Below are 8,026 nucleotides of genomic sequence, written 5' to 3'. Positions count from 1 at the left end.
AAATGCCTTACACTGTCAGGTGTAAAATAATATCACTTATATGCATTCACTATGTTCCACGCACTCGGTTAAGCACATTCAGTTCAGTCCCCAAACAACATATGATTTGGCTTGCATAGGGATGATGTAAAGCATGTATCTATCTCATTCTGTAGAAACTTAGAGTCTCACTATCGACCCAATACACACACACGGGCTGGTGAAGCAGGTCAGTTTAATTCCAGTGTCTTTGCTCTTAACCACTTAACTACCTTTCTTGCCACTGCACAAAGCATATAGAATGAGAGCTCCAGGCAACCCCAGTATGTAATAGGAACAGAAAGTGCAGCTAATAAATGATCAAGAAAAAGACAGGGGGGTATGAAGGACACTAAGAGATGTGCCATCAGTACAGGCACGAAATGAGAGCTTTATGAAAAGGAACAACTGATCCACAGTAACCCCAACTGCTGGAAATTCAGGGATATAAGGACTGAAAATTGCCCCAAGGGCAAAAGGGCAAGGACACATTTGACAAGATCAGAATCAGTGGAATCTGGTCTCTGCGTTTCTTTCTTTACCTCTTTACTTAACAAAGCCTTTTAAAACAGAAAAAAAAAATTTAAATCTCAGAATGGCTCCTTGTTTTCCTCAGCAGAGAAGCTAGGTCCTTACAACGGTCTCTAAGTCTCTGTGGGATCCAGCCTCCGTATATCTCCAGCCTCTGTAATATCTATTTTTTACGCCTGTGACTCTCCCCTCTTTTATTCAACTCCAGTCCCACTGGCCTCCTCATCTGCTTCCATGTTAGGAGTGATGCCCAGATGTTCCTATATCTGGAATAGTCCTTCGTTATAGATAACAGTCCTATAGGAGTAATATAGGAGTAATATAGGAGTAATATAGGGATAACATTCCACCACTGCTTATTTCAGTACCTCCTCAAATCCCTGATTAAATATCATCCCCTCAATGAGTACCAGCTTGACTAATGCACCCTACTCTTGAGAAACTTGTATGCAGGTCAGGAAGCAGGAGGTAGAACTGGACATGGAACAACAGACTGGCTTCAAATAGGAAAAGGAGAATGTAAAGGCTGTATATTGTCACCCTGCTTATTTAACTTCTATGCAGAGTACATCATGAGAAACGCTGGGCTGGAAGAATCACAAGCTGAAATCAAGATTGCTGGAAGAAATATCAATAACCTCACATATGCAGATGACATCACCCTGATGGCAGAAAGTAAAGAGGAACTAAAAAGCCTCTTGATGAAAGTGATAGAGGAGAGTGAAAAAGTTGGCTTAAAGCTCAACATTCAGAAAATGAAGATCATGGCATCTGGTCCCATCACTTCATGGCAAATAGATGGGGAAACAGTGGAAACAGTGTTAGACTTTATTTTTTGGGACTCCAAAATCACTGCAGATGGTGACTGCAGCCATGAAATTAAAAAATGCTTACTCCTTGGAAGGAAAGTTATGACCAACCTAGATAGCATATTCAAAAGCAGAGACGTTACTTTGCCACCAAAGTCTGTCTAGTCAAGGCTATGGTTTTCCCAGTGGTCATGTATGGATGTGAGAGTTGGACTGTGAAGAAGGCTGAGCACCGAAGAATTGGTGCTTTTGAACTGTGGTATTGGAGAAGACTCTTGAGAGTCCCTTGGACTGCAAGGAGATCCAACCAGTCCATCCTAAAGGAGATCAGTCCTGGGTGTTCTTTGGAAGGAATGATGCTAAAGCTGAAACTCCAGTTCTTTGGCCACCTCATGCGAAGAGTTGGCTTATTGGAAAAGACTCTGATGCTGGGAGGGATTGGGGGCAGGAGGAGAAGGGGATGACAGAGGATGAGATGGCTGGATGGCATCACCGACTCGATGGACATGAGTCTGGGTGAACTCCGGGAGTTGGTGATGGACAGGGAGGCCTGGCGTGCTGCGATTCATGGGGTCACAAAGAGTCGGACACGACTGAACTCCTGTCACTCCAAGATACTCCTGACTCCCTTTACTAGAATAATGTTTGACACAGAGCAGGCAGTTAATAATTATTTGTTGAGTGGATACATAATTAAAGGCAGGCTGAAGGAAAATTCTAGTTTGTTTTATGATGAAAAATAAATACTGATAGTAAGGTTTTTTTTTAATTTTTATTTTTACTTTATTTTACTTTACAATACTGTATTGGTTTTGCCGTACATTGACATGAATCCACTACAGGTGTACATGCATTCCCAAACATAAACCCCCCTCCCACCTCCCTCCCCATAACATCCCTCTGGGTCATCCCCATGCACCAGCCCCAAGCATGCTGTATCCTGCATCGGACATAGACTGGCGATTCGTTTCTTACATGATAGTATACATGTTTCAATGACATTCTCCCAAATCATCCCACCCTCGCCCTCTCCCTCTGAGTCCAAAAGTCCACTATACACATCTGTGTCTTTTTTGCTGTCTTGCATACAGGGTCATCATTGCCATCTTTCTAAATTCCATATATATGTGTTAGTATACTGTATTGATGTTTTTCTTTCTGGTTTTAAAAGAAACATTCACTCAGTCACTTCTTTGTGCCAGACGTTGTTAAAAGCATCTGTTAAATCATTAAATATTCATAGCAATACCATGCGATATATACTGCGATCATTACCATTTGATAGAGAAGGTACAAAATGTTTAAGTAATTTTTTTAAGGACACACAGTTTTTAAGTAGTGGAGTTGACATTTAAGCTGGCTTAAAACTCAACATTCAAAAACCTAAGATCATGGCATCTGGTCCCATCACTTCATGGCAAATAGACATGGAAAGAATGGAAACAGTGACAGACTCTATTTTCTTGAGCTCCAAAATCACTGCAGATGGTGACTTCAGCCATGAATTTAAAAGACAGTTGCTGCTTGGAAGAAAAGCTATGACAAACCTAGACAGAGTATTAAAAAGCAGAGACATTAATCCGCTGACAAAGGTCCATATAGTCAAAGCTATGGTTTTTCCAGCAGTCATGTATGGATGTGAGAGTTGAACCATAAAGAAGGCTGAGTGCTGAAGAAATTATGCTTTTGAACTGTGGTGTTAGAGACAACTCTTGAGAGTCCCTTGGACTGCAAGGAGATCAAACTGGTCAATCCTAAAGGAAATCAGTCCTGAATATTCGTTGGAAGGACTGATGCTGAAACTGAAGCTCCAGTACTTTGGCCACCTGATGCAAACTCATTAGAAAAGTCCCTGATGGTGGGAAAGATTGAGGGCAAGAGGAGAACAGGACGACAGAAGATGAGATGGTTGGATGGCATCACCGACTCAATGGACATGAGTTTGAGCAAACTCTGGGAGATGAAGAAGGACCAGGAAGCCTGGCATGTTGCAGTCCATGGGCAAAGTGTCAGGTACTACTGAGTGACTGAAAAACAACAAAATTTTAGAACTCAGATTCTTACTGACTATTTTTACCTAACGAAAAATTTTGTGTAATGGGTTTCTTCAAACAAAAAAGAAAAAAATACTCCAAAGTCACAAACAAAGAGTTAAACATTAGAAAATACATTTCTTACAGATATACTTTGTCCTAAGCATATGGAAAAGGCTTGTGTATAGGTTGAAAATGACTAAATGAATACAGCTTCCTAAGATCAAAGTAAATCTTTTTACTTTTTTAAGATCAATACAAATGTGAGGAGCTTAGCAGTAAAAAGCATGGAAATCACATGACAGATTTTCCTCGACTTACAGAGGGTTACAGCTCAATAAAGCCCTCACAAATTGAAAATGTGTTTAACATACCTAACCTACCAAACATCACACTTAGGCTCACTGAATTTAGATACGCTCAGAACACTTCTGTTAGCCTATACTTGGGTAAAATCGTCTAACACAAAGCCCATTTTACAATAAAGCCCATTTTACAATTACTGACTATCTCATGCTATTTATTGAACACTATAGTGAAAGCAAAAAACAGAATGGTATCTGGGTGCAGAATGGTTGTAAGTGTATGGCTTGCCTACCCTCCAGCAACTGTGATTGCTGGGCAGTCCAGGAGCCATGGCACCATGAGAGAGTATCACACAGCAGAGCACTAGTCCAGGAAAAGACGGAAGCTCGAAATCAGAAGTATGGTTTCTACTGAATGCACATCACTTTCACACCATCATGAAACCAAAAAACCCTAGGTCAAAGCATCATGAGTCAGGAACTGTCTGTATTTAAAGCTCAACATAATGTTGCTGCTAAGTCACTTCAGTCGTGTCTGATTCTGTGCTACCCCATAGACGGCAGCCCACCACGCTCCCCCGTCCCTGGGATTCTCCAGGCAAGAACACTGGAGTGGGCCTCCATTTCCTTCTCCAATGCATGAAAGTGAAAAGTGAAAGGGAAGTCGCTCAGTCGTGTCCAACTCTTCGAGACCCCATGGACTGCAGCCTAACAGGCTCCTCCATCCATGGGATTTTCCAGGCAAGAGTACTGGAGTGGGGTGCCATTGCCTTCTCCCAACATAATGTTAAAATGCACTAAAATATAATATTCAAACACTAGGATATAACTATTTCTGGGTACTGATTATGGTTTTTATTTCAAGTTTAGATAAATAGCTGTTTCCATTTTAACTCATATGCTAAAAACTGGAAATTGTCCTTTTCAGCTCAATAAAAACAAGAAGTCGAAGGAGTAAGGAAAATTAAGTCATTTTTGAAGATTTACCGTAGCTAAAACAAGTAACTGCATTACAACTGCTTTAATTTCCAAAATGAATTATTTCAAAGCGCTAGTTTGTCAGGATTGTTTTACCCTTACCAGAAGACTTAAGTGGTAGAAAGAGATATATCCTTAGATAATTTAGTTAATGTAAAAAAATATTTTGACTCACAGACATAGAGAACAGACATGATTACCAAATGGTAGGGGTTGGTGGAGGGATGGATTGGGAGCTAGGGGTTGGTAGATGCAAACTGTTACACAGAAAATGGATTAAAAGATCCTACTGTATACGCATGCATGCGTGCTCAGTCTTGCCTAACTCTTTTGTGACCCCATGGACTGTAGCTGTCCAGGCTCCTCTGTCCATGGGATATTCCAGACAAGAATATGGGAGTGGGTTGCTATTTCCTCTTCCAGGGAATCCTCATGGTCCAGGGATCGAATCCGAGTCTCCTGTGTCTCCTGCATTGGCAGACAGACACTTTACCCCTGGCAAGCCCACTGTATAGCACAGGGAACTATATTGAATAACCTGTGATAAACCATAATGGAAAAGAAAATGAAAAAGAATGTACATAGATATGTACACATATGTATATTTATATAAGTAAAACTGAATCACTTTGTAGAAACTAATACATTCTAAATCAACTATGGGCTTCCCTGGTGGCATAGATGATAAAGAATCCGCCTGCAATGCTAGAGACCTGGGTTCGATCCTTGGGTTGGGAAGATCCCCTGGAGAAGGGCATGGCAACCCTCTCCGTTATTCTTGCCTGGAGAATCCCATGGACAGAGGAGCCTGGCCGGATACAGTCCATGGTGTTGCAAAGAGTCGGATGCAACTGAGCCACAAAGCACACAAATCAACTATACTTCAATACGTTTAAAGAAATTACTGAATAAAAAAAATATTTTGTGTTTTTATACCTTAAACTTATATTTTTCTAACATATGGACCTTGCAAAATTGGCATAGGTACTTCTTCTACCGATGACAAAATGAGGCTTAGGTAACTCAAGTATAAAAAGCAATTCTTGTAGAGTCCAGGCTCTGTTCTTCCCTCCCACTCTGGTTTTTCTCAACCATCTGTACTGTACGCTGTGCACCCCTGACAGGAAGACATGACATATTAATTTGTTGGCTAAGTGCAGATCTTCGTATATAGTAATGACTCCAAGAGAGCCCTGCCTCCTGTTCCCCATGTCCTTGCGTATGCTCCTCCCACACTAATGTACGGCTGGGACTTGAAACTTGCTTTGGCTAATGGGACAGCAATAGCAAGTGTGAGGGAAGCAAAAGCCTGATCCACTGCTTAATCACTGGAGGTGTAGGAACCTACAACCAAGACCGCTGACCATGCTATGGAAAGGTCGGATCAGAGACATGCAGACAGAGCGGTTCAGAGGCCCCTCAGGTTGAAGATAGCTGTGCAAATAAGTGCAGAGAAAACCAACAGAAGAATTAGCTGGATTCTTAAGAAACAATTAGCCCTTTTTTTGTTTTCGGTTACTAAGATTTGGGATGGGTTTTAAGGCAACCTATTTGACCCAGGATTTCCAGACTGTCTTTATTTTAAAACTGAGCATTCAAAATGAACGTGCATTTTAAAACTTACCCTGTCCCAGGGATCCTCTCAGATCCATGCAGTCTGAATGCTGGTCACCCTGGGGGTGGTTTATCTTACAAAAATAAACAATTGCCACCTTCCTTAGCCAACTGAAATTTCTTCAAGGATAGGAACCATGTCTCATGCAGCTTTGTTTACAAGACAATTCTTTATTTACTGCCTTTTACTTAAGAGTTTCTCTTTGACTCCTTTGGAATAAACATGATAAAAAAACCTTTGCACTATCAGTAAGATTCTCTGGAAATGTGTGTGAAAAATATCATTTTACACATGAATTACTTAATCCCCACAACAATCTTGAGATGTATATAGTATAAACTTAATCTTCTTCAGTTCAGTTCAGTTCAGTTTAGTTGCTCAGTGGTGTCCGACTCTTCTTGACCCCATGAATCACAGCACGCTAGGCCTCCCTGTCCATCACCAACTCCCGGAGTTTACTCAAACTCATGTCCATCGAGTCAGTGATGCCATCCAGCCACCTCATCCTCTGTCATCCCCTTCTCCTCCGGGCCTCAATCCCTCTCAGCATCAGAGTCTTTTCCAATGAGTCAACTCTTCCCATAAAGTGACCAAATTATTGCAGTTTCAGCTTTAGCATCAGTCCTTCTGATGAACACCCAGGACTGATCTCCTTTACAATGCACTGGTTGGATCTCGTTGCACTCCAAGGGACTCTCAAGAGTCTTCTCCAACACCACAGTTCAAAAGCATCAATTCTTTGGTGCTCAGCTTTCTTCACAGTCCAAGTCTTACATCCATACATGACCACAGGAAAAACCATAGGCTTGACTAGATGAACCTTAGTCGGCAAAGTAATGTCTCTGCTTTTGAATGTACTGTCTAGGTTGGTCATAGCTTTCCTTCCAAGGAGTAAGCATCTTTTAATTTCATGGCTGCAATCACTATCTGCAGTGATTTTGGAGCCCGGAAAAATAAAGTCTGACACTGTTTCCACTGTTTCCCCATCTATTTCTCATGAAGTGATGGGACCAGATGCCATGATCTTCATTTTCCGAATGTTGAGCTTTAGGCCAACTTTTTCACTCTCTTCTTTCACTTTCATCAAGAGGCTTTTTAGTTCATCTTCACTTTCTGCCATAAGGGTGGTATCATCTGCTTTTCTTAGGTTATTGATATTTCTCCCGGCAATCTTGATTCCAGTTTGTGCTTCTTCCAGCCCAGCGTTTCTCATGATGTACTCTGCATAGAAGTTAAATAAGCAGGGTGACAATATACGGCCTTTACGTACTCCTTTTCCTACTTGGAACGAGTCTGTTGTTCCATATCCAGTTCTAACTCTTGTTTCCTGACCTGCATACAGATTTCTCAAGAGGCAGATCAGGTAGTCTGGTATTCCCATCTCTTTCAGAATTCTCCACAGTTTATTGTGATCCATACAGTCAAAGGCTTTGTCATAGTCAATAAAGCAGAAATAGATGTTTTCTGGAACTCTCTTGCTTTTTTGATGATCCAGAAGATGTTGGCAATTTGATCTCTGGTTCCTCTTCCTTTTCTAAAATGAGCTTGAACATCTGGAAGTTCATGGTTCATGTATTGCTGAAGCCTGGCTTAGAGAATTTTGAGCATTACGTTACCAACATGTGAGATGAGTGCAACTGTGCAATAGTTTGAGCATTCTTTGGCATTGCCTTCCTTTGAGATTGGAATGAAAACTGACCTTTTCCAGTCCTGTGACCACTGCTGAGTTTTCCAAAT

The sequence above is a fragment of the Capra hircus genome, chromosome 16 (assembly GCF_001704415.2).
Source record: "Capra hircus breed San Clemente chromosome 16, ASM170441v1, whole genome shotgun sequence".
Taxonomy (NCBI): domain Eukaryota; kingdom Metazoa; phylum Chordata; class Mammalia; order Artiodactyla; family Bovidae; genus Capra; species Capra hircus.
This window is presented reverse-complemented; position numbering follows the sequence as displayed.